Genomic DNA, 27,729 nt, shown 5'->3' with positions numbered 1-27,729 from the left:
AGGGATCTGCACTGGGGCCAGGAAATAATGCTCAAGGTAGAGACCGGAGCTCCCACCTACAAAAATACAGCTATGCTTAGCAATGACCCAAGCTCCTCCAAAAATGAGGACAGCTGAGTTCATATCAGGAAAAGCAGCACAAGCTTCTCCAGGAGAATCAACAGCATATTATATTCCCCTCAAGTTCTGCTTTTATCCAACAACCCTCAGGTGGGCCTTCCCCACCCAGACCCATGCTGACTCAGTTTAGCTGGGTGTTACAAGTTGACCGTTAGTTAATCCACCACACTGTCTTAGGCTTTTTCAGAGGTGACTGAATCTAGAGTGAGTAATGCTGGAATTAAGGGCGTGGAATTGCTAAATCAGTCCACTGATGGCCTTGGTACTGCTCTAATTCTAACAGTCTAGATACAATATAAAAGGAACAGAAAGATGCTGTTAGGATCTGTTGCTGCTTTTGCTCTCTTCTGCTGCCAAGATGGTTGCCCCTCTACCATGTGCCACCGTGCCTTGGAGCTAACTATGAACTGAAACCTCTACAAACTACAAGCAAAACAAACGTTTGCTCTCTTAACTTTGGGCATTGGGTATTTTATCTCAGCAATGCAAGAAAAGTAAATAAGACAGTAGAATTTATTGATTTCTGGGCTATAAATACTCTTGCCATTACTACAGTCAAGCTATCAATCAGTTCTAAAGAATCCTGAATATTTAATTAGCTCTTGTAAGCCGGGAGAGGCTTTTTCTGATATCTTGAACTGCTTCAAGGCCTCAGCATGTTCCTCTGTTGGAAACACTGCCAGGGTGCCACTGAGGTTTGAGGGAATTTCTCCTTTACTCTGTCACCTCTCTACCTCCGCTTTTTCATATTTCCCCACAGCAACCTCAGGTGGCAGCAACAAAGGAAAAATGTAGCACCGCGTTGCTCACTGCTGCCAGGGACTCACACCATGGGTTTAATGACAATTGTCTAACTGTATCTCAGGAGCTCACGCCAAAAAAAGCTGAAAGGAGAATTAGGGTGACTAATTGGTTTTTATAAACCACCTAGGAAAACCCAGCTGAGAGCATAGCTAGCAGAACCTACTGTGAATGAAGAGAAGTGGGAGGAAATTGCAGTCTGGGAACCGCCAGGGGGTATCTGGTGACCCTGCACCCAGCCCGCCCTTGTGGTTCCCTTGGCTGAGACACCTTTAGAACCTCAGCCTCTTGTGTTCCGAGTCAGAGCCATCGGTGGTCCCCACAGTTTCTCTTTGGATTTTCCGTTCACATTCAGGATGTCATCATTATCTTCATCTTTCAAGCTCAAATCCCTGCAGGTAACCTGGAGGAGGTGCAGTCTCTTGTCTTAGACTTTAACCAGTAGGTTTGGGTGGATTCCCTGTCGTAGGTCTTGCTCTTGCTTTTTCATATTCATGTTCATTGTCACTTTCAGTATTTTGAGACCTTATCTATCCCTCGGTTTATCTCTTTCCAATCCCTCCTCTAAGACAGAGCAGCACAGACTCCCTCTGTGGGCTCTGGGGAAGCCACTCCTGCCCTCGTTTCTGTGCCACTTTCCCCTGGTGCTCTAGCTCCACCAGGGAACACCTTGGATCTATCCATGGTGTCACCTACTCTCTTGACTTTGCACTTTTCTTGCTGCAAGAAACACTCTTTTCTATTGGATTGGCTAGGATGAAGGAGATTATGTGGTGGCAATAAAGTAATTCCCAAATTTCAGTCACTTAATATGATAACAGTTTATGTCCTGCTGTTCAAGATGCTTATGTGGATTGGGTTGTCCTTCTCCACATGGTCATCTCTCCCCATCCAAGGTCACTGTTGCAAAGGAAGAGAGGAGCAATAGGCATTTGGACCTTATGTGACTCAGTCTAGAAGTGGCATATAAATTGGCCAAGTGGTCCCAAGGAAACAGCAAAGGAGGCTGGGTAAAGCACAAGAGCACATGGGGTGCTTGTTGCCCCCTATTGTGTGCCACTTCCTTCCTTCTCCTGGCTGCTTCTCATGTCTCTGACATGTCTCTGACTTCTAGTGGAAAGTCCTGTCCACTCCCCCAGTATTAGGCTCAAATTTCCTCTTCCCTCAGCCTTATGCACACCGTCATTCTGGCTGGTCCAGTTGGCTGTCAGTCCCCTGCTCAGCCCTGAGCTCTGTAAAGGCAGGGACCAGGTCTGTCTCTTCCTTTGAGCACCTCCTTCAGGTGCAAGCATAGTACCTGCCACGCTGCAGGGTTTGGGAGGCCCGCCCTGAGCGGGCGGCCACTCCTTACCCTGATACGCTGTGTACCCTGCATATTCGGGCTGACTCCCATTCTTCTCCTTGGCCCTCTCCAACAACTGCTTTGGGTTTGAGGTGTTTTTTGTCTAACTGAATGGGAAACTCCTTGGACATTGGACAAATTTTTAAAATAGAAAAAAGAAAGAAAGAAAGAAATTCCCTGGTCCCCCCACCTGGCGTGTGCCACCTGCTGCCTCTGAGAGCCAGATGTGTGCAGTCCCAGGGCCGTGAAGAAGGTGTCCTTTCTTATCTTGATGGGCACTTGTGAGTGTGGAAAATCAGCCCTCAGCTTTGTGCTGGAAGAGGGTGCTTACAGAGCTGGGGGGATAGTGTTGGATTGTTTCTCAGAGTGGCGAGGGGTGAATGTTGTGGTGTTGGTGAATTAAGGAAAACACAGTCTCCAGTGTGATCTAATGGGGGTTCTCATGCACCACAAATAAAGCCCATTTCCCAGTAAGGGCCTTTGGCTAAGCACAATGTGGTCTTCAGAGAGAAGGAAATAGGGTGAGTATTCAAAAACAGCTTTGTCTTTAACGGTGGGAGCTAAGTGGCAAAGTAACTCAAAGCTAGTCTCAGGGCAGCAGGTTACGCTGGCTCTGGGGCCTGGGCGATTTGTACTCAGACACGCTGTGGGGTTGTCTGTGCCTGCTCTGGCCTTGTTTCTGACTCAGGAGGAGGTCACTCACCTCCCTGCTACTCCTTTCTTTTTTTTCCTTGCATCTTAATCTTCTCTGTATGGTGACTCTTGCGTAAGGAGAGGTTCGTGTGTTTAGCTTTGGTTTAAGATTCTAACTCCAGACCCAGCCTCATGTCCCTTTCCTGTTTTAGGGCTCAGGGGAGAATAAATTGATAAAAGTTCAAGCTATCTGAGTGCTCCGATTCCCAGAGGTCTTCCCGGGGAGGCTGGATACACCCTGGAGGATGCAGAGAATTCATCAGGCTGCGGGGGGCTGGGAGACCCTGAGCAGGCTCTGTGTCCTTGGAAACTTGACATTCAATGTCCCCCTCAACCTCCCCCTCAACCTACCCCTAGATGATCTTTCATCAGCCCTATTGGAGCCGAATGTTTCTTACTTTTCCTTTCTTGCTCATTATTGTCTTTATCCTGATTGCCTCCTTTGCATTTGCCACACTTTCCTACTCCTGTTCAAGATGAGTTCTGTGGTTGCAATGCCAATTCTCAGAGTTTTTGTCATGTATAACCTGGAGGAGAGAGACAGAGACAGAGACAGAGAGAGAGAGAGAGAGAGAGAGAGAGAGAGAGAGAAGGGAGAAGCAGTTAGAAAGTAGAAAGACTGGAAATGAGGGTGGAGGGGGAGATGAGGTCCCAAGTGGAAGGGCTGGGCTGGGCTGGGGTGGGAAGGGTGGTGGTTGTTGCCCAGAAAGGCTTTGACTGGGCAGAAAGTTGGGTAGAAGAATAGAGAGTACTTGAAGAATTTCAACTGGCTCCCCTTGAGAAACACAAATAGAAGCTGGAATTCTTGTAAAAATTTCTCTTGGGAGTTGGATCACATTTACTTGAATATAACCCTGGAGAGCTGGGTGTGGGTAGACCTTGGAAAGTTCTAGGATTCTCCAACATTCACTGCCTCTGCACTGGGCACCGAGCAAACACAAGTGAGACGCAATTCATGGAATTCAATAATTCTGTGAGGCTGTGATCCTCAGACTGTATCTCAGGATCCCATTTTGCTAAATGCACTGGGAAACACACTTTACACACTTAAATCAGAAGGCAGAATTTGGGGGAGAAGCTGGTTTGTGTCTCCTTCTCACTCTAAAGAGTCTGAGTAGGTGCCAGGGCCAAAGTTTGGCTTTGGATTAGTACATGGGCTTTGGGTGGGTCCCAGTTCACCAGCCTGGAGGATATGTATTCCTGGAGAAAAAAGGCTCAGTGCAGAGGACCTGGCCTTCTGGTTCTCCAGTTCCAGTCTTTGTCCAGTTCTATCCTCTCTCATTGGCTCCTTCTTAAATATACTTGATAACTAGAACAAGATTTGAAATCTGTTATAGTTACCTGCCCTAATTCCATAAAGACAATGTATAAACTTATTAGCTAGGGTCAATGTTTAGAATCTCTGCTACAGGATAGTGGCTTGACAGCTTAACTAAGCCCTTGTACTTTGCTGAGAAATGCTGCTCAGAGAAAATATTGACTGAGGTCCAGTCTTTACCAGAAGGTTTGTCTATGCTCACACTCACCCGTGAGTCGTCATCTCTCAGAAATCAGCAAATGTGGCTGAGATCTTAGCACGAGCATACGCAGGATAGAAGTGAACAGGTGGGCTGGTGATCTCTCTCTGCTGGACACTAGTCCCTTTATCATTAGTTTCCACTTGTCTGTTGATATTTTGCTTACATTTTTTCCTCTTGTCTATATATAATAAACATGTGTATGTATCCAGCACTGGTATTCTGTGGGCTGTCACTTGTTAGAAGCTATGACCCTATTCTAGCCAAGTCCCTTAACTATGATAGCAATGATAGTAATAATAATAGTCAGCCCTTAATATCTGATTAGCACTTGAGGCATATGAGACAGTCCAGTCCAATGATGGCAAATCTTTTAGAGGCCGGGTGCCCGAACTGCAAGCCAAAATCCATGTATTAATCCAAAGTCAGCACTGCAATTGAACCTGAATACTGAGGTTTTAGTTTAGAAAAAACAGCTATTCCCTGAGCCTGGCTGCTGGGGTGCCTTGACTTGTGTGCTGACAGAGAGGGCTCTGTGTGCTCACTGTGGCCCTTGTGGCATTCATGTAGCACCACTGGTGCCCTCTTGTAGCTAGGAGTAAAATTTTGAGGTTAAATTTTGATGTTAAAGACCCAGTCAGAGATCCCAGCTTGATCTCTGACTAGCCGTGAGATCCAGGGAAAGTTACTTAACTTTCTTACAGAAAATGTCAGTACGAGCCAGTGCAAGGGAGAATTCTCTTTTCAGGTTCCCTGAAAAGAAATATGATGTCATATGACCACAGAGTTGAGCCCCATCTGCTACCAGCTGACTGATGCCAGCTTCTGCTTGGCAAGGACCTTTCCCTCACTCCGTGACTGGAAGGGAGTTTGCTGCCCTCTCTGCTGTTCCTTCCAAATCCTGTCCACACCCACAAAACCCACACACTGAAAACAAATGTTTGCGAGGATGCTTGTTCCAAACGTTAAAAGGCTTCGGTGATAGGGAGTGACCATTGCCAAATATGATCCTGTCCTAATTTCCTTCTATCAGATGTGTTTTATTGTTGGGTGTACTTTCTTCACACACAAACTCACCTTTATAGGACCAAGGGTTTCCGGGTTTCACAAGGGCTTACTTTTTCTCTCTGAGGGAGCGTTCACATCTTTGTTCATGGAGCTGGAACAGAATCTAGGCAGCAGGGTGTTAGAGATGTTTGGCCAAGGGGAGAGTTTGGTTTCATTGCAGCTTTTTTTAAAAGGTTGGGCTCTTCTTGAGGGGAGAAAGACTTTAAAGGCCAGGTGTTCTGGATGGAAATGGGGAGAAATTTCCAGGGCTTCCAGTCGCTTGGTGAGGACAGTGCCATTGTGCTGGGGCTTTTCCTGGCACTCCACCAGGCACCCCTGCACTGGGTCTACCATGCTTGACAAAACTCATTTTACTGCACATGGATCTGGCCACTAGGAAAGCACAAAACGCAGGCACCCACAGTTTGTAATATAGTATTCAACACTGTAGATTCAGTATCTCTGTGTCCATCATCGTCCCAGCTGCTTCCTGTGACGAGGTTGGCAGGCGGTGAGGGCCAGGGCATATGCTGTGCTCACTTCTTCCTGGCCCCGGGACAGTTTTATTAATGGGCCATTTGGTAATTCTGCCTTGTTGTTTTAGTTATGTCTTGCTGTGTAACAAATTACCTTTAATAGTAGCTTCAAAAGACAATGAATTTTGTTATCTTTCACAATGTCTATGATTCAGGAACTCAGGGGCAGCTCTGGTGTAATTCAGGCTCAGAGACGTAGGGTCGTAAATGAGACTGGAGTTAAAATGTGGACTGGGGCTATCCCACCTGCAGATTTGAGTAGGGTTGGATGAGTCCACCCAAGAGAGCTTATTCGCACGCTTGGCCAGTGCAGGTCTCAGCTGTTCATCCCAGAGGTCTCTCTGGAGGACTGCTTGGTTGTCCCCATGGTGGCAACAGGCTCTGCAGAGTGAAGCAGAGCAATGGGAGAGCCATACTTCTTTCAGGGAACAGCCTTGAAAGTCCCACTCCACCATTAAAGTAACATAATCAGCTCTACTTCGTATGGGAGAGAACTAACTATGCCTGGATGTGATTAGGAGGTGAAAATCATCGGCACCACCTTGAACATCCACTGCCACGCTAGGTTGGCACATTTTAATAATAGTTCTCTACTTTTTCATGATTTCACTGAGGGACATAAGACCCAGACTTCATTATCCAAACCTGCACAGAGTAGGCTTATGGAAAACAGAGGACCCTCCCAGGCCCATGGAGTAGGTAGAGGAAGTTAAAAACCTATCTGCTGGCTTCTGTCTATCCTGGATTGGCCAGGTTTCCTTATTGAGAGACTCGTTTGTGGGACAGAAAAGCATGTTACAGGTCTCCAGGAAGGGCCTGTACAAGGTGGCAACCTCTTGCATGCACGGATGTGAGGAATAAAGGAAACTCCTGCACTGCAGGTGGGAAGATAAATTAGTACAGATATTACTGAAACCGGCACGGCCCTGCCTCAGGCACTGTCTTATCCAGCTCTGTGACTCCACGGTATGTACTTGTCACACAGCACGCACAGTGATATCTATATAGCCATGCTTTCTGCCACATGATTCAAAACAGCCTAGGTGGAACCAGCCTAGATGCCCATTATGGTTACACCTAGATGTCCCCTTGAGCCTCCTGTGGCCATAAGTGGGGCTTTGGGGTGACTAGATCATGGGGGTGTGATATTTACCTGTGGATTAGAGCACTGATGAGTTTATAGCTAAATGTGAAGTTGGGAGGTAAAGCCTGGTTGGAGGTGGTGGTGGGTCACTGCAGGGGTGGCCTGGAGGAGTCTAGCTCCTGCCCGCCTCCTGGCTGCCCTGCTGTGATATGCTTGTTCTCTGCCATGTCCCCAAGCTATGCTCCCCGCATCGGAGCCAGCTGCCTGTAGACTGAACCCTCTACAAACTGTAAGCTAACGTAAATTTTTCCTCTTTTAAACTGTAGGTGTTACACACTGTGTCTGAGTGCTGGGAATGTAGCTATGGTGATGCCCATTAACAGATGAGTGAATAAAGAAAACGTTACTCAGTCATAAAGAAGAACGCGATTCTGGCGTTTGCAGGAAAACGGGTGGATCTGGAGGCCACCAGGCTTTGTGCATTAAGTCAGATGCACAAAGACAAACACATTGTTCTTCCTAATATGTGGAATCCGAACAAAACAAACAAACAGAAGAGATCATTATTAGACAAGAGAAAAACTGAAAGGGAGGGAAGGGATGAGTGTAATGAAGGGACAGTCATGAACAAAATATACGCATTGAAATCCCCCCAAATGTGAAACTGGGTGAAGGCAGGGCAAGAAGGGTAACAGAGCAAGCTTGGTCAGAGTGTGCTGTGTGCATGTCTAAATCTGCCAGAATGAGACTCATTAATCTGTGCAACTGATTAAAGACAATAAAAAAGGATTTGGCAATTTCTCATTTTTTTATGCGTAGAATCTTTTCCTTTTATCTTTCGGGTGTACTGAGAGATGAGAGGCCTTTCTGCTGGAGAAGCACTGAGCTGAAATACTCATCAGAGAAGGTAAAGTCAAGGAGCCATTCAATCAGCCTCAGGTACTGGGTTTCAGGTTAGGACTGGCACAGCCTTTTGTAAGGTACTTACAAAGACATGTCAGAAAGAAAGTGGGCCGAGCTTCACTGTGTGGTGTCTGATGTTTATTTTATTCTTTTTTTTGTGGTCCTGGGGATTGAACCCAGGGCCTCACACACGCAGAGAGGTGCTCTGCCACGGAGCTGTATCCCCAGCCCTGCTGTTTATTTTTGATTTTCCATTTTGAGTTGAGCCTTTGGAGAGATGTTTTCCTCTTCCTCCCCTGTTTTCACAGTAGTAGTCTGTTAATCTGGACTCTGGGGGTGCCTTAGCTAGGTGTTCTGGCTGTGTTCTCACCTCGGAAGACTGGTTTGGGGCTGAAAGATTCCAGGGTGCCATGTCTATGTCACATTTTGGCAAAAATCTCAGTTCCTCACCATGTGGATCAAATATAATGCTGGCTTTTTCCAAAGCAAGTGATCCATGTGAGAGCAAAGAGGGACCTGCACTGTCTTTATGATGTAGTCTTCAAAGTTATATTTAATTATGTCCGCAATATCCCATGACAGCTCTGTTTATGGCCAGCCCTGTTCCCCCCAATTTGAGGAGGGAGTTTGCTATATACAATGGCAGAAAGTCCCGGATGGAAGAGACACTGGGGTCATCCTGGAAGTTGGTTCTACAACTACCACATAAATAATGAAGTGGTTGAGTGAATATCCTGTAACAGGTACACATGTTTTCAAATGGTTGACAGCCTGGGCATTTGCTGCAGATTTTATCAAGTGTTCCTGGGCTCATGATTTGTTCTTGTTTTCAAAAAATGTTCACTGAGCACTATGCTGTGAGCACCCTGCAAGGGGAGATCACTCAGGAGCCCAATTAGAACCAGACAGCTGTGACCAGGGAGGCGTGTGCCTTGATTCATGGCAGCCCTAAAGAGCTGTCATTCATTCTAACCTTTAAACAGGGCCCCTCAAGTAATGTCACCAACCCAAGCAGCACATCTGTCCTTTGTTGGCTAATGACTTCAAGTGTTCTGGTAAATGGATCGACTGCCCTGTCCCACCTCTTCTCTGGTCATAATTCTTTCTGTTCCCATTTCAGTCAGAGACAGATGCCTTCCAAACCATACTCCCTATGTTTATCAAAGTTAGATAGCTTCTCTCTATCTTCCCTCAGATTTTTAAGAGCAAGCTTCTTTCATCTTACATGGAGAACCTAATGGAAAACTTAAATGAAAAACCTAGTTAATACACACTTTATCTATTCCCTCTGGTTATTTGTGTGTCAGCCAAAAATTTTAGTTGCTAGCAAGGAACGGATGCTGGCCATTCTTAGTAGGAGGGATCGTATTGGCAGGACGTGAAAGGTCTCAGAATTGGTGGGTGGCTTGAAAATGAGTGGAACCAAGGGCTTGCTCTGGTGCAAGGCACTAGGGCCCCTGTGACCACTGTGATAGGGCACTGTCAGCTGTCCTGGGAACTAATATCTGATTGGCTTGGCCAGCGTCAATCCTGAGCTTAGATTTGTGCATAGGAACAAAGCAAAGCTGGCCGGTTTGTTTAAGACATGATAATAAAGGCAGATATTTCTCACCTTTCCTAATTTGCTGAGTGGCTCTTACTGTTTGGCTGTCATGCTATTTAGACTGTACCTTCATGTCACTCAGTGAGGAGACAGTGACTTCACAGTCGCTGGGACCCACCAGTGCCTCGTGTTTTCCATAACAAGCTCCCTAATTCAGCAAACACGCCACAAGAAGTGCTTCAACTGCCTATTCTGTTAATTTACCGATAATGATCTTCAAATGCTATTTATTACAGAAAATTAGATGAATTTAGCACAAGCAAAAAAATATTGATTGCCACCATCTGAATTTTTAATGCATGCATTTGATTTGTAAAATAATCCTTCATTTTGTTAGAGCCATGAGACAGTCCAAGCTGTGGCATTGAGGGTTATTGTTACTTTCTGAATTAACGAGTAATTTTCAGTCATAAATTCATTAAAGTGAATTTCTTCTCAGGTTACGTTTTAGGTCTTGCTCTAGGAAGCATTCTCATGCATGCTGGGCTTGTGATTGCCTTTCTATGGTCCTTCTCAGTGGATCTGCCCACTTTGTGGGAGCATTTCCCACAGGGAGGTGGCCTGCCTGATCTCTATCATGCTCCAGGTCCCATAAGTTCTTCTGAAGAGCACTGGGTTCTGGTCAGTTCTGTGGCTTTCTGGTTATCCAAATGGCTGTCCTCTAGATCTAGCCCCTTCGTGGCAAGTAGCCAGAACTCAGTAATTCCTCATCAAATGATTGAAAGAATGAGAAAGTGAGCAGATTCTGTCTTGGTGCATTTCAGCTGCTATAACAAAGTACCGTGCCTGGGTAACATAGACACAAGAGAAGATTATTTCTCATTGTTCTGGAGGTTCCAGATCAGTGGTTCCTAATAAGGATGATTTTGACCCTGGTCCTATTTGGCAATTTCTGGAGATACTTTTGATTATCCTAACTGGGAAGTGAGTGGTGTCACTGGTACTCAGTGGGTGGAGGCCAGGGAGGTTGTTATAATGCATAGGATACAGGATAGCTGCCCCTACTGCCACCCCAATGCAAAATAATCTGGCCTCAAACGTCAGTAATGCTAAGGTTAACTAAGAGAAGGCCAGACTTGCCTTCCAAGAGATGCCTATTTTCTCTCTCTCTCTCTCTCTCTCTCTTTCTCTTTGAGCATCACTTTGTAAGCTGAGTATTATGACAGAGGCTGAAGGAACAGTATCTTAGTTCACTGTATGACGCCTTTAAAGCATACAGAAGGGGATCTGACCAGGTTCTTCCCCAAGGTCACAGCTGGCGGTCAAGCACTGCCTGCGGCTCTGGGACCCGGATGAGCACTGGTGCCCCACTGTGGGGGGTGGGTCTCCTGGATTTGTAAACTTTTTTTTTTTTTTTTTTTTTTTGTCTTTTTCCTTTTTATCGGTACCGGGCATCGAACTCATGACTGCCTGCTTTCAAGGCAGGTGCTTATGCCGCTGAGCTAAATCCCCAGCCCCTGGATTTGTAAACTTTATACCAATAAAAAAAGGAAAGCTAGGGCTGGGGTGTAGCTCAGTGGCCTAAGTGCCTGCCTGGCAGGCATGAGGTTGTGAGCTTGATCCTTGGTACCAAACAATAAAAAAGGAGAGTTACAATGTTTTATTGAATACTCTACTGGAAAGGGGAAAAAAGGAGAGAGTTCCCCTGAACAGATCAGGGTAAGGGGTTCTGGAACGATGGAGGTCCTGAGGCCCCTTGGCCTCAGCTCTCCTTTGGAACAGCTCGGTTGGCCATTACAGGCCCTCGGGTCCCCCACTCCAGGTACCCTAGTTTTTGTGTCTCTGTGAACTTTGATTTTTTTTGTCCTGTCAGGAGAATTTATGGGTTGGTTAAGAGAATTTTACATTCAAGAGTCAGTTAGCAATTAAGTAAAAGGAAAAGTGAGAGAGAGGGAGGGAAAAACCCATGTAGAGAGTCTGCTGAAGAACAATACGCAAACCTCAGAAGTTCCCTGTGCTCCTGGATGCCTGGAGGCCCGGGCCACCTCTTTGGGCACCTCCTGTAACTGTAGAGGCCAAAGGCAGTTTGTGTTAATCTCGGGCTATCTCAACACTAACTGTACCTGTATTAAAAATATTTCTGTAAGTTTTTCTTTTCCTGATGTACACATTTTTGGCAGACTCTGTCTCTGTTTTTGTCTCTTATCTCTCTTGATATATATACAGGCCTCTGTCTCTTTTGTAAGCTGGGGAGGGGCAGGGAGGCTAACTTAGTGGGGCACCTGCCTGATCCATCAGCTTTTTCTGGTCTTGATTAATGGTTCCTTCAGTAAAGGTTTAACTCTTTCTGGTCCAGGTGAGCCAGAAAACACCGTGAGGCCTTTTCCTGTTCACAGGTCCCTTTCCCTACACACTGTATCCTTGCACATCAGATCTTCAGGCAGTAATTTGATACTGGGGACTTTCTCCTGTTAAAGTGCATGTGCAGTGCCACCCACGGCCTGGACAAAGCATGACTTTGTAGTTAGCACTGGGCATTTTCTGCCCTGATTGATGGTTTTCTTTCATTAAAAATGAACATTACAGCGCTTCTAAGGAGACACACTTGAACTTAACGATGGCTTTGTTTGCCTTGGGAAATGTGCGATGTTGCTCTAAAATGATAATAATCATTAACTTTGGGTTTACTCTGGGGTTAATATATTACAATAGTGCCCTGGAAATTTATTACCCAATAAAGGGGGGATTTCGCTCTTTTCTGAACCCGTTTTCTCTTTGCGATGTTTGTCTTCATCTTCAGTTTCACAGATAGGCAGATCGCAGACAAATGGGCCAATAAAGTCCTCAGTTTCCTTTATCATATCGGACTCTTTAAAAAAATCCCAGGCAATTATGAAACTTCAAATAAGAGAGGAATGCTATGTGTGGCCTCTTACTCCTTAACAAGAGAAGCTTGGTAGGCGTTGTAGAAGTCTATTTCTCTGGGGCTTCTGGACTTCTGAAAACTGGACGTGTCCACACAGTTCTCAAGTTCACTGTGATGATTGTTATGGCTTCAACTGCTGATTCAGTCCTTTCCAAGACACAGATTATTGGTTACAATGACAGGGAATAAAGCTGTCGAACTGATAGGACTGGCTTTAGAGGACTTGGCTTTGGCCTGATGGCTTGATAGCAGCCTCTGGGCAGGGGCTCGGTGCTTTCCAACTAGATCTGCAGAAACCCACGTCACTGCAGAGCCCTGCCCTGCTTCCCAGCCTTCCCTCTGGTCTCGGGAGCAGGGACAGGCATCCTCTGAGTAGTCAGGAACAGAAAGTCAACTGACAGCTTGAAACAGCCAGCGCCCAGTCTGGGTTTTCAGGTCCTCGTCTTTGTTCTCAGTGTGAGCAGCACTCTCTGTAGCCCCTGGAGCTTGACATGACAAAAAGGCCCATGGTCAGATCAGACTTGCAAGGAGCGGAGACTTTTCCTCTGTCACTGGTTTTAATCACACCAGTCACTGCAAAGCCTGGAGGAATTCGGAGTCCAGGGACTGCCACGTGGGTCCCCAGGCCCTCTTTTTGTGCTGTTAGGGTATCTCTGCCCCTCTAACGAGTGTGGTCTCCATGTAGTATCTCCAGTGTGAGCAACACGTCTACACAGCAGAGCTATCTCCACCATGGGCTTCTCCATTTTTTATTATGCTAATTGCAAAGTTTGTAGGGCATCTTCCAGGCAGGCACGCTCCATAAATTCCTGAGTTCCAGCTTAGTTTGCCATCAGCAACCCAGATGTTCTTACCGAAAATGTTCTTTGGGGGGAGAATAAATATTGTGAAAATGGCCATTCTCCCAAAATTACTATACAGTTTCAATGCAATCCCAATGAAAATACCATCAACATACCTCATAGATCAAGAGAAATCACTCCTAAAATTCATCTGGAATTAGAAGAGACCTTGAATAGCAAAGGCAATTCTAAGCAGCAAAGGCAAGGCAGAAGGCATCACAATCCCTGACTTGAAATTGTACTACAAAGCTACTGTAATAAAATCAACATGGTACTGGAATAAAAACAGATCTGAAGATCAATGGAATAGACTAGAAGATATAACCACAACTACCAACACACTCAACCATCTTATCTTTGATAAAGGGGCCAAACATGTTCACTGGAAAAATGACAGCACTGGAAAAACTGGCCCTCCATTTGCAGAAAACTAAAACTAGACCCATGTCTATTACCATGTACTACATTAAAATCTAAATGGATCAAAGATCTGAATATTAAAACAGAAACACTAGATCTGTTGGAAGACAAAGTAAGTAAACATCTTGAAGACATAGGGGTAGGTAGAGAATTCATGAATAGGAATCAAACTGCACCGGAAATACTTCCCAGAATCAATAACTGGGACCACCTCTTATTAAAAAGCTTCTGCATGTCAAAAGAAACCTCAAGCACAGTGAAAAGAAAACCCACAAACTGGGAAAAGATCTTAGTGAACTGTCCTTCAGACAAAGGACTTCTGTCTAAAACATATAAAGAATTTAAAAAAATCAGATCCCTGAAACTCAAGGACTCAATCCAAAAATGGGCATCTGAGATGAATACACAGTTCTCAGATGAAGAAATACAAATGGCAAATAAATACATGAAAAAATGTTCATCATCATTAGTCATTAGAGAAATACAAATTAAAACCACACTGAGATTCCATCTCACTCCAGAAAGAATGGCCAGGATCAAGAAAACTACCAACAACAAATGCTGGAGAGGCTGTGGCGAAAAAGGAACTCTCTTGCACTGTTGGTGGGAGTGTAGACTGGTACAACCATTGTGGAGGTCAGTCTGGTGATTTCTCAAAAGGCTGGGATTGGAAGTTCATTTGTTCCACTTCTGGGCATATTCCCAGAAGAACTGAAAACATCATACCACTGTGATATATGTGCACCCATGTTAATAGCAGCACAATTTTTAATAACCAGATATTGGAAACAACCTAAGTGTCCATCAACTGAGGAATGGATAAAAAGTTGTGGTAATTCTATACAATGGAGTACTACTCAGCTATAAAGAATGATCACATTGAGATATTTACTAATAAATGGGCACAACTTGAGATCATGCTCATTAAATAAATCAAACCCACATGTATAAATACCGTTATAGTCTCCCTGGTGTAAGAAATAGTAAGAGTACACAAGAGTTTATGGTAATCATGATTCCCCATTACATTGTTTTGAAGCCTTATAATGATCACATTATAACATGTGCTTGCCCTGGTTTTTTGATTTTCTTATCTATGACGGTATGAACAGCTAATTTGAGGGAAATTGGAAGGAAACAAGGCATTCTAATAGCCAGTGCTGATTTAATATCATCTTACTCTGAAGTCCTACCATGCTCTTGCTCTTCTGTTTCCACTGGCTCTATCATGCTGTACCTTATTGGATTGTATTACGTGTGAAAGTATAAGCAAATTTTCTATGGAAAATGAGATAATATAGTAGCCATTGTTTGTTTTCTGTTACTTGGTTCTGAATGCCTTGTAATACTCTCATTCTCTTGAATGTTTTTATACTATTTTGTTATGTTTGATACTATTTTATATGAAGTTATACTCAACTATTTCAAAGAAAGAGACATCGTGGTAGTTACTGTTAATTATGGGTTGGTGTCTTCTGTTGTGCTTACAAATACTGTGTTGCTTACATTGTTCTGTTCTGATCCGCTCTGTTATGTCCTGTTTTGTCTTAATCTAAAATAAAAAAAGAAAAGAAAATGTTCTTTGGGTAAGCCATCTTACCTGCTTCATTTCCCTCTGCTTTACTAGCATGTTTACAAAGGAATCTGATTGAGCACCTCCTTTTTCCTTCCCCAGAAATTCTTTGTGGAGAAATAGAAAGGATTGTAGGTGACCTCCTGCTCACCCTGAGCTCCCCAGTGCTGTGATTGACTAGGAGGTTCTGCCACTGTGTATTACTAGTGGAGGGCATAGAGGCCAGGGCAGATTTTGGTTGCCCTAAACATTCAGAGAAGCCTGATCTGCTCATTTGAGGCCTGGAGGTGATATAGGAGGAGAAAAGTCACTCTCCACCTGCTAAACATGCCGAGTTTCTGTCTCCTGAAATCAAAGAATGAATTTCACAGGACCAAGGAAGTGAAGAGTAGGAAAGGTTTACTGGGAACAGGAATAGCTTCAGAGAGACAGGAGGAGTCCTGAGTGGGGTTCTGGTGGGGTCATTTTGTTATCAGATGACTTGTTTCTAAAAAGTGACTCACCAACTAAATGTTACCAGGGTTGGGATGTTTGCCCCTGCTTCCAGAGCTGGAAAGTTATGGTAGCACTGGCTCCTCATGGCTGCCTTTCTTTTGCACTGTCCAGATCTCCAGGAAGCCCACGAGGATGTCCACATCTGGGTCCTGAGAGGCCATGCTGCGGTCCCAAGCCTCAGGCTAACGCCAGGTCTCCACCTTCCCGTTGAAACCCTGCTCTGGTTCTCACGAAAAGTCCACGTGCAGGGCTTCGGGAACTGCTCTGTGCGTGTGTCCAGGATCTTTTTTTTTTTTTAAATTAATTTTATTGGTACATTTTAGATATATGCAATGCATTCCAACGCCTCTGTCCTTCATTTACAAAAGCTTCGTTTCCATTTTTTCTTCTATTCTTTGTCCCTTTTTTCCTTTTCCCCTCCATTCTCCCTTAGTCCCCCTTCCACATTTGAACATTTTCTTCCATTTCACAATATCTATTATATATTTTGGTCCTTATTCACAGCTTGGTTTCTCACACTGGAGAAACCTTGTGATATTTGAACGTGTGTCTGATTTATCTTGCTTAAGATAGGGTCTCAAGGAGCCTCCATTTACCCAGAAATGTCTCAAGTTTATCATTCTTTATATAAGGTACAGTAGTACTCCATTGTGTAAAAAAAAACAAAAACCCACATCTTCTTTATGTATTCTTTGGTTGGTGGGAATTTGGGCTGTTCCAAGATTTTGCCATTACAAATTGTGCTGCTGTAAACATGGGTGTGCAAATGTCACTGTGGTATGAAGCTTTTAATTCTTTTGGGAAGATACCAAGAAAGGGAATAGCTGGATTGAGTGGAAACAACCCTAGTTTCAGTTTTTTGAGGAATTTCCACGTGGATTTCCACAGTGGTTGTACCAGATCGTGTCTACTTCCCCACTCGGTTTTTGTCATTCTTAGTAACCTGTCTCAATTTCTCTGATGGTGTTTTATAGGACAAAATCACAAAATGGGAACAATGTGGGTCAAACTACAATCAACCAATAAGATTATAAGTACAGCTGCTTAGCTAATATTGATCCAATAGGGAAACAGGATGTGTAGCAAGGGTAATATGGCAGACATCATTAATTGTGGTTTCTCTATGACTTCTAAGACAGGACTGTTTTGGGGAGGAGATAGGCTCATGTGTGCTGGTCAGAAACCCAACCAAGTATCTGATTCCACTATGGAATCAGCACTGGGTGCCTTAGTGTCTCTTTTTCTTCAAAGTAGTTGTTCATTTCATTGTGCATTATATAATCGATTCTCAAACTGTTTAGAAGTTCTACGCATGCATGAGTCTCTACATGTATACCTATCCTTTTTGTATTCGAAGGAAAAACAAAACAAAATGAGACAAAACAAAACAAATTCCTAGAAAAACAAGGCACAAAAAGACATATAAACAATAGCAAAGAGCCCAAACCACTGACAATACAGGCCTTCAAAACAAGGTGATATGAGCGTAACTAGGGTTGTCATTTTATATAATGATCTTCCAGAGTTTCTCAGATCACCATACAATAATATGCATAATTGTCCCAGTCCTATGAATGTTAACTATTTTGTTCCAAGAACTTAAAGAATTTGTAGCACAATCATCTTAGCTGTCCTAAGTCTGTTTATATAATTTTAGATATTTTTTCTTTTCCCTCATTTTCCCTGAGATATTATTTTTCCCCCTTTAAGCAGATTCTTGTACTTGCACTGTGTTTATTGAGTTTTTTGTATCTTATGTACTCTTACTATTTCTTACACTAGGGAGACTATACGGTATTTACACATGTGAGTTTGATTTATTTCACTTATGAGTATGGTTTCAAGTTGCATCCATTTACTTATAAATATCTCAATGTGATCATTCTTTAGAGCTGAGTAGTACTCCATTGTATAAAAATACCGTATCTTTTTTATCCATTCCTCAGTTGATGGGCATTTAGGTTGTTTTCAAGTATGGTTATTACAAATTGTGCTGCTATAAACATGAGTGCACATATATCACTATGGTATGATGTTTTCAGTTATTCTGGGAATATGCCTAGAAGTGGAATAGCTGGGTCAAATGGGACTTCTAATTCCAACTTTCTGAGAAATCTCCAGACTGACCTCCACAGTGGTTGTACCAGACTACACTCCCACCAACAGTGACGGAGAGTTCATTTTTCCACACAGCCTCTCCAGCATTTGTTTTTGGTAGTTTTCTTGATGCTGGCCATTCTTTCTGAAGTGAGATGGAATCTCAGTGTGGTTTTAATTTGCATTTCTCTACTGACTAATGACGATGAACATTTTTTTCATGTATTTATTTGCCATTTGTATTTCTTCATCTGAGAACTGTGTATTCATCTCAGATGCCCATTTGTTTGGGTTGAATCTCTGAATTTTGGGGATCTGATTTTTTAAAAATTCTTTATATGTTTTAGACAGAAGTCCTTTGCCTGAGGGACAGTTCACTAAGATTTTTTTTCCCAATTTGTGGGTTTTCATTTCACTATGCGGGAGATTTTTTTCGACATGCAAAAATTCTTTAATAGGATGCAATCCCAGTTGTTGATTCTGTGAAGTATTTCCCATGCAGTTTGCTTCTTGTTCATGAATTCTTTGCCTACTCCTATGTCTTCATGATTTCTACCTACTTTGTCTTCCAACAAATTTAGTACTTCTGTTTTAATAGTTAGATCTTTGATCCATTTAGACTTTAGTACATGGTGACGAACATGGGTCTAGTTTTAGTTTTCGGCATATAGAGAACCAATTTTTCTAGCATCATTTATTAAAGAGACTATCTTTCTTCCAGGGGATATGTTTGGCCCTTTTATCAAAGATAAGGTGGCTGAGTGTGTTTGTAATTGTAGTTGTATCTTCTAATCTATTCCATTGATCTTAAGGTCTCTTTTTATTCCAGTACTATGTTGATTTTATTATAGTAGCTTTGTAGTATGTCTTCAAGTCAGGGATTGTGATGCCTCCTGCCTTGCCTTTGCTGCTCAGAGTTGCCTTTGCTATTCTAGGTCTCTTCTGGTTCCAGATGAATCTTAGGAGTTATTTCTCTAGATCTGTGAGGTATGCTAGTGGCATTTTGATTGGGATTGCATTAAATCTGTATAACAATTTTGGGAGAATGGCCATTTTCACAATGTTTGTTTTTCCTATCCATGAACAAGGGATGTCTCCATTTTCTGAGGTCCTCTTTGATTTCTTTTCTCAGCATATTATAATTTTCCCTGAATAGATCTTTTATTTCCTTTGTTAGATTGATTCCTAAGTATTTCACTGTTTTGGATGCTGTTGTGAAGGGTGTGGCTTCTCTTATTTCTCTCTCAGTGATTTTGTTGTTAGTGTATAGGAATGCTATTGAGTGTTGACTTTGTATCCAGCTACATTACTGAATTTATTTATTATGCCTAGGAGTCTTTCATCAAGGCCTTGCCTTCTTCAGCTGTCTTAGGCCACAGTGCTGACATTTTCACCTCTCGCTGGCCTCCGTGAGAGCTCAGTCCCTCTCTGACTGTATATTAACTTTTATCTAACTTAGCTGCTTATAATATTGGCAGTGAGTTGCTGGAGGTGGTACAGTGGTATGATCAGAAATGGCTCAAATATAGGACTCTGGGCTACAGGGCTATCAATGAATATTCTTGTACATCATAGTAATTAAAAGTAGAGTGTGCTGTGGTGGCACAGACTTGTAATTCCAGCACTTGGGAGGGTGAGGCAGGAGGATCACCACAAATTTGAGGCCAGCCTAGGCTACATAGCTGGTGAGAGCTTGTGTCACACAAACAAACTAACAGACAGACAAATGAGATAGTAGTTAAAAGTACATCCTATTAAGTGAAACCACATGTTCTTTACTTTTTACTAGCTATACTCTCTCTTGGTCAAGCTCCTTAACCTTTAGAAATTCTGAGGGGAAAGGAGATTGTTATACATGATTTTCCAGGCCAGGTGCTGGGCTCTGTCTAATACTGCACCTCAGCTTCCTGTCTGGTATCCAGTTTGATAATGCCCACAGCTCTGTCCTACAGGAGTGGACTCTGTTATTCTTCTCACTTTCCTATGAGGAAACTGGGGCTCAGAGAGGGTAACTGACCCCACCTCGCCTGTCTTCAGCATGCAGAGGGTTATGCTCTGCCTGGGGCATTTCAGTCATGCACGTGGCTGGCTTGGAGGGGCTGCCCTCGTGAGTAGTGTCGCAATGAAGACTGACCATCATCGCCGGCCCATTTCCTCTTGTGCTGTAAACTGTATGATCTCTTAAGTGGCTGCTTATTTCATTTCTGCCCTGTGGATGACTGCCTCTGTGCTTCAAGTATAGAGCAAGGGTTCTAAAATCCATCAAAGGAAAAAAATTAGAGGTGAGAGACTGTGATGGAGGGCGATGGTGAGACCGGTGATGAGGGCCTGGCGTAGCTGGGCAGGGGAGTAGGCAGGAGCTGTCAGTACAAAGACCCTGAAACACACCACAGAATGGTTCCCAGAGCCCTGCACTTGGCTTCTCGAGAGCCCTTGAGCAGGTTGAAGGCCTAGACACGATTTCAGTCAGCCTGAGGCCTGGGGTCCCAGCACCGCCTCCCGGGACCTGTATGTAGAGGTGCCTGTGGGTTGCCTTGAGATTGGGCCATATAAAAGGGCACAGAGGCCAAGAAGAGCCCGCTGCCGTGGCTTTCCCCATGACACCCTGCTTTCTCCAGGGTGCTCTTCTGTGTCTATGACTCGGCCCAGGGTCACTCTGGAGAGCCAGTCTCTCTCTGGCTCTTTGTTTTTACTTTTTCAAATATACTTTGCTGCTGCTTTTCACTCATTTTGTTCAATTCTTTGGGATGAGAAGAAGCTGGACCCAGCAGTAAAGGTAACTCAGGACCCAGGAACATTTAATTGGTGAGCCAAGAGGTTCCGATAATAGTAGGGCACTGGTTTAAGCAGTGCGAGGCCCTGGGCCCAGCCTCCAGCACCACAGAGACACAGACACACACACAGACACACAGGCACACAGATACACACAGACATACACATGGAGACACACACAGAGACACACACAGAGACACACACAGACACACAGACACACACACACAGACACAGACACACACACAGGCAGACGCACACACACAGACACAGACACACACACAGGCAGACGCACACACACAGACACATACACAGACACACAGGCGCACACAGACACACAGATACACACACACAGACACAGACACACACACAGGCAGACGCACACACACAGACACATACACAGGCACACAGGCACACATAGACACACACAGACACACAGATACACACAGACATACACATGGAGACACACACAGAGTCACACACAGAGAGACACACAGACACACAGATATACACACACAGATACACACAGACATACACATGGAGACACACACAGAGTCACACACAGAGAGACACACAGACACACAGATATACACACACAGAGACAGACACACACACATGCAGACGCACACACACAGACACAGACACACACACAGGCAGACGCACACACACAGACACATACACAGACACACAGGCGCACACAGACACACAGATACACACACACAGACACAGAAACACACACAGGCAGACGCACACACACAGACACATACAGAGGCACACAGGCACACATAGACACACACAGACACACAGATACACACAGACATACACATGGAGACACACACAGAGTCACACACAGAGAGACACACAGACACACAGATATACACACACAGAGACAGACACACACACATGCAGACACACACACAGACACATACACAGACACACAGGCACACATAGACACACACAGACACACAGATACACACAGACATACACATGGAGACACACACAGAGTCACACACAGAGAGACACACAGACACACAGATATACACACACAGAGACAGACACACACACATGCAGACACACACACAGACACATACACAGACACACAGGCGCACACAGACACACAGATACACACACACAGACACAGACACACACACAGGCAGACGCACACACACAGACACATACACAGGCACACAGGCACACATAGACACACACAGACACACAGATACACACAGACATACACATGGAGACACACACAGAGTCACATACAGAGAGACACACAGACACACAGATACACACACACAGACACAGACACACACACATGCAGACGCACACACACAGACACATACACAGGCACACAGGCACACACAGATACACAGATACACACATACATGCAGATGCACACACACAGACACACAGCTGCACAGATACACACACAGATACACACATGGAGACACACACATACACATATGGAGAAACACACATACAGATATACACACAGACACACACACAGACACACACAGAGAGACACAGAGACACAGATACACACACAGACACACACAGAGAGACACAGAGACACAGATACACACACAGACACACACACAAAAGCACAGAGAGACACACACACACAGACACACAGGATTGGAGGCGGAGGGGTTGCGAATGGATTTTACCTGTCAGGACAGTGTGTTGTAGCACTTACCCAGTTTTCCTGGCAAAGATCCACATTTGCGGATAGCCACTAAAATATGTGGCACTGCTTCTTAGTGAGGTCATGTAGCCATGAAAAGCAGCACAGCAGGAACAGAACCACCACAGCCTCCAGTTCTTCTCTCAGCCAGCACATTACCTTCCCTGCGCTGCTCCCGTCCTCAGTTTCTCTGTCTGTTGGGGAAGATGGCCTTGGGGTGGGCCAGCTGTTTCCTGGCTCCTATCCATTATGCAACTCGCTGCTTCTTCTATTTGTCTTCTGATACCATCTCAAAGTATTTTTAAAATGCAGGTGTGTCATGACAAATGCTTTGGGAATTATCTTTGTGGAGTTTTGAGACCTTTTGGGAATCTAATGAAAACTATAGCTCCTCTTCTCAGGAGCATCCTCCACAGGTACCCAGCAAAGAAGTCCCTAAAATCTGATGCACACGGATCTCGGGTTAGGAACCTCTGGCGTGGGCAGTGATATTCATCTCAGTATCCATGGAGACCGGTCACAGGATGCCTTGTGGTCACCAAAACTTATGGGTCCTGTATCATAAGGTGGTATAGTATTTGCATGTAACTTATCCAGTCCTCCTGTATACTCTGTGTATTCTCTATACTACTTTTTGTACCTAATATAACGTGAATGCTCTGAAGAGAGTTATAGTATTTGGGGACAAGGGTAACACAAAAGTGTGTCCATGTTCAGAATAGATGCAGTTTTCAAAACATTTTAGTTCAATGGTGGTTGAATTTACAACTGTGGAGCCCACAGATGCAGAGGGTTAACTGTCCTTGAGATTTGCAGATAGAAGCCCAAGGTTTGAGATACAATGTACACATAAGGTGTGAACAGGTTCACAAACACAGCCAAGGTGGTGGGCTGTTTCAGGACACTCCCCTGGTCCACATAACCTGTATTCACACTCCTATGAGACCCCTCCGCCTTGTGGGTGGGGCCTGGTGCTTGTATCTGAGGCATAGAACATGGCAAAAGTAAGGGTATACCTTTCATAATCCAGTTGTGAAAAGACTCTGGCTTCTGTCTTGTTTGCTGTTTATGACCCTCTTGCTTGGCTTCCCTGGTGGGAGAAGCTGCCTTCCTTGTGAGTTACCCTCAGAGGCCATTGAGGGGACAATGGCCCTCTAGGAGATAATACTGTCTTAATTCTACAAGCAACTTTGGGAGCAGCACCTTTCTCACCTGACCCTTCCGGTGAGGCTGCAGTTCTAGATGACACCTTGAAGCCACCTGCAAGAAATTTAAGCTGAGGCCCTTAGCCAAGCAGGACTTCGACCCCTGACCGTAGGAAGGTTCCTCAATCTAGGTTACCGAGTTCAGGGGTAATTTGCTGCACAGCAATAGGCTATGTCCTCAGAGTCTAACAACTTCAGATATAAATGCCACACATGACCCCAGAAGGATTCCCTAAAAGCCCCTAAAGGATTCCCTGTGGAGGTGACTAACTCTGCAGGAGGCTTGTGCCACCAGCGTTACCAGCACACGCCTGTGGGAGTGGCTAAGACCTCCTGGCCTCTCCTTCTCAGCCTCTGTGGCCAAACACAATAAGGAAAGAAAGTCAACTGGCTTGGTGCCTACAAATGGTGAAGGACCATCCATTCATCTCCTTAGGACAGATGTTTTGTTGCCACGAGAAGGTATGACCTTTCTCACTCCATCAATGTGACATATTATTTCTTTTGGCTCCCCAGAGGACTCATGGGGAACATGTCACTAGGAGTCAAGAGGCTGCAGTCTGGACAAACGGCTCTGGGCAAACTGGCAGCTGTGATAAAGGGCAGGTTGTGTGAAGGCTGGACATACCGAGCTGCATAATCACCAGAGCACAAATCATCCCAGCAGGAAGACACAACCTCAGCACCATAAAGCATCCAGCTCCAGAGTCATCAGTCTGGCTCCACTGGGGGAGGTTTGCCCAAGGACAAAGCACAGGTAGGGTGAACCCTCCATTAATTTCAGACCTTTCGAGACCCCAGGGCCCAAGAGGGACGCCATTTCCCACCTCGCAGCTGGATGCCGTCTTGGGAGTGATAGGAAGGCCCAGCTCATGAAAAGATGGTGGAAGAGGTCAAGGCACTGTAACCCGCACTCCTTTAGAGTTTCCTGGTTGTCTGTGGTTTGAGAGAGGGGTCTTCAAGCAAGGGACAGGCAGGATCAGAAGGGAGCTGGGGTGCTTTCCCTCAGGTCTTCCTTCAGTCCTTGTTCTTGAACCACAGTTGCCCTTGCACTGGGTGGGGAAATGGGTGTGGAGCATTGGTTAGGCGTTGGGTGGATCTCAGGGTGTAAGCCAGTGAAGAAAGGCTCTGAGCTTTTTTTTTTTTTTTTTTTGTGCATGGCTGGCTTTGGTAGTTGAGAAACCCACTGGGCCCGTCTCAGAAGAAAGTTTCTACATGTATAAAATAAAATACATAGGATTGTGAGGGAAACCAATTAGACTGAAATAGGTGTCAAAATAGTTTTAAAAACCAGACTTTGAGATATAATAGTGCATATGCTTCTTTATTAATACATTGAATAGCTAGGTCAGGTTGACGGTTTAATAACCAAAAGCATTTTAAGGGGATGGTAACAGTGATAAATTGGGATATTGGCAATTAACTGTACTATTAAAGGAAAACGTCTGTAATTTTCATTGACACAGAATACTAGTCACAGCTCTCAAAGAAACAGAACCAATGGGACATATGTAGATATATAAGAGGACATTTACTGTGGCAATTGGATCATGTAATTACATAGGCTAAGAAGCTTCAAATATGCCACCTGTGAGGTGGAGATCTGAGGAAGCCAGTCTTACAATGCAGCCTGAATCTAAAGCTTAAAAGGCAAGGGAGCCAAGGGTATGACCATCAGCCTATAGCTGAACGTCTGAGAACCTGAAGAGGTCCTCACAAGTGTGAAACCCTGAGTTCAGGCCCAAGACTGTGAAGTTCTGATGTCAGAGGATAAGGACAATTGGGGGTCCCAGGTCCAGAAGAGAGAGAGCAAATTCCTGCTTTCTCTGCCTTTTTATTGGTCCAGGCCCTCAGTGGACTGGGTGACGATCCTGCCCATGTCGACAAACCCACAGATGTTTGCCTGACTATCTGGGTATCTCTTTCCTCAGTCATATTGGCATCTAAGTTAAGCATCCCAAGCCTACCCATCGTCAGCTTGGTATGCACACACATCTCCTTAATCCACAACTAAACTCCAAATGAAGACTGTAACAAGGTCCTGTATCTGTGTGATATGATACAACTAACTGTCCTGTGCACAAAGAAGAACCCGTTCTTTCCCAAGCAGCAAGTTGAGCCCTTGAAGGTATTCACTCTTCTAATGATACCTCAGAACTTAAAGCCATGAGGAGGAAGTGACAATACTTAAATACTCATATAAAGTCACTACATCCTATATTACACCATAAGAGGATGAGAGGAAATAAAACAAGAATATTGCAGATGCTAACATATATATAAAATTCATATATATTCATTACAAAACAAGGATAAAGAATCCTAACAATTACTCTTTATTTCTGTAACTGGTCACGAGGTCAGTTGAAGGTGGTATTGATAATGACCTTCTTTACAACCTATTTATATTTCCTTTGCCTTTAGCAAGCTTCTCAGCTGGTCATGGTAACCCCAACCTTCACCACTGAAGGACCCAGGCTTTTGTGGTCCTGCCTGGATGGAGCTGTTCAGTTTTTCAATTTCTTTAACCACAGGACATGATAAAACTAGGAGATGTTCTTCTACATGTTCCCTTGCAGTCCAGATACAGCTGTGTGGAGTGGTAGTTCAGTTTCTCCTTTGGGGTCTGAATCAGTCACCCTTCTTAGCTTGTTTCTTCAGAGGCATGAGGAGCCCCATGGCTCAAGTTGAGTGGGTTCATTGTGTGTCTTCTGATGACAGCATGCCTTCTGGAATGAGGACTTCTTAGCCAGCAGGACATAATAAGGTCATAGGAACAGAAGCAGAAGTTTTGCTAGAGGACCTGTAGAGGGAATGGTGAGGTGTACCAATCCCGTTTCCACATTTTGTTTTCCAGACGATACCCGTAGCTAGGGAAGAAACAGTACCATATTTTTGATGCTGATTTTCTGCATACACAGTTCTGGAGAACCATGCCTCAGCCTCAAAAGGTGTAGCCACTTAGCTGGTGCTGTGACTGCTTTCAAAGGCCATTCCACTGTTGTATCAAGCCAGCTTCTTCAGGGTGGTGGGGAATAAGGTAAGATCAGTGAATTCCATCACCGTGGGCCCCTCGCTATACTTTTTGGACTGTTAAGTGAACTCTTTGATCAGAAGCAGTGCCGTGTGGAATACTAGGTGTAAGGAATTCTGTAAGTCTGCAGATAGGAATTTTGGCAGAATCATCATGTGCAGCGAAGGTAAATCCATTGCCAGAAGAGGTTCCTCCTATCCCAGTTAAGGAAAAAATACCATCTCTTTCATGATAGAAATGGTCCAGTGTAAAAACTGGGCTTTTGACCTTCTTGGGCTGGCCAGTCTGCATCTCATGTCCATCCTGGGCCATGTGGGGCACTGGGATTGGGGCATATCAGAGCTGGGAACATGACGGGGTCCAGCCTCTGGAGCCGGGGGCACCGCCGACCTCTCTGAGACATTGCCTTAGGTGGAGACCTCCTGGCCTCTGACTATTCCCTTTGTCCTCCCTCTGTTGCCTAGACTCCACTTCTTTCCTGCCACATCCCCAGTTGTCCCTTTCCTGGTAGTGCAGGACACTAGCCTGGTTGACCTAGTCTCAGTATGCTAAGGAAAATTATAACGTCTTTGAAAACTGGCTTCTTCTCCCCGGGAAAGCAAGCTCCAGGGCTCACTGCCAGGCAAGAGAGGACTCTGAGATCATGAGGTTCAGATCTGTTTTAGTTTCTCAGTGAGAAGACAGCATGGAAAACGTGGATCTTAAAAAAAGAAAGCTAAATTTAAAAAGATTCTTCCCTTGATGCAAGCTTATTATGCTAGGCCCTTTATCTTGAGTTAGAGAGACAAAGTTGTGCTCCGAGTAGTAGAATTCTGGTTAGTCTAGATGGTAAGTACAGTCATCTCCCTGCAGGTGGGAGCAGAATGCATGTTACCAGCTGCACCGCTGGGCACAGAGTAGCTGCTTTATAATGTTATTTAAGTGAGTCAGTGAAACTTATAGTGTCTCGTGATCATAAATAGTTGCCTGTGAGGCTACCTGGAGTTTTCAGTACAATCCTTCAGGTTCTTTGGCTCTGTCTGGTGAAATCATTTTACCTGGTTGGGGTTGAGGAATCTGTTTCCATCCAGCTTTCAAAATGACTTCCTTATATTCCGG

The 27,729-nt window shown here is 44.5% G+C and overlaps 1 long non-coding RNA gene across 2 annotated transcripts in view; it reads left to right on the top strand.

Annotated features, from left to right (window-relative positions):
* LOC134477868 (uncharacterized) overlaps window positions 1-27,729 on the top strand; it is a 61,308-nt gene that overhangs the window by 22,785 nt on the left and 10,794 nt on the right. Inside the window, exons 1-2 of one of the 2 annotated variants that reach the window (XR_010050112.1) lie at window positions 23,854-24,354; window positions 26,455-26,637. The exons of the other annotated variant lie outside the window; for it this stretch is intronic. This is a non-coding gene — a long non-coding RNA (uncharacterized LOC134477868). Of the gene's footprint in view, window positions 1-23,853; window positions 24,355-26,454; window positions 26,638-27,729 lie in introns of those variants that run through there. 2 annotated transcript variants of the gene reach the window in all.

Source organism: Cavia porcellus, unplaced genomic scaffold, assembly GCF_034190915.1.
Source record: "Cavia porcellus strain 051 isolate PalLab524CR breed Dunkin Hartley unplaced genomic scaffold, mCavPor4.1 scaffold_10, whole genome shotgun sequence".
In the NCBI taxonomy this organism is placed as follows: Eukaryota; Metazoa; Chordata; class Mammalia; order Rodentia; family Caviidae; genus Cavia; species Cavia porcellus.
This window is presented reverse-complemented; position numbering and strand designations above follow the sequence as displayed.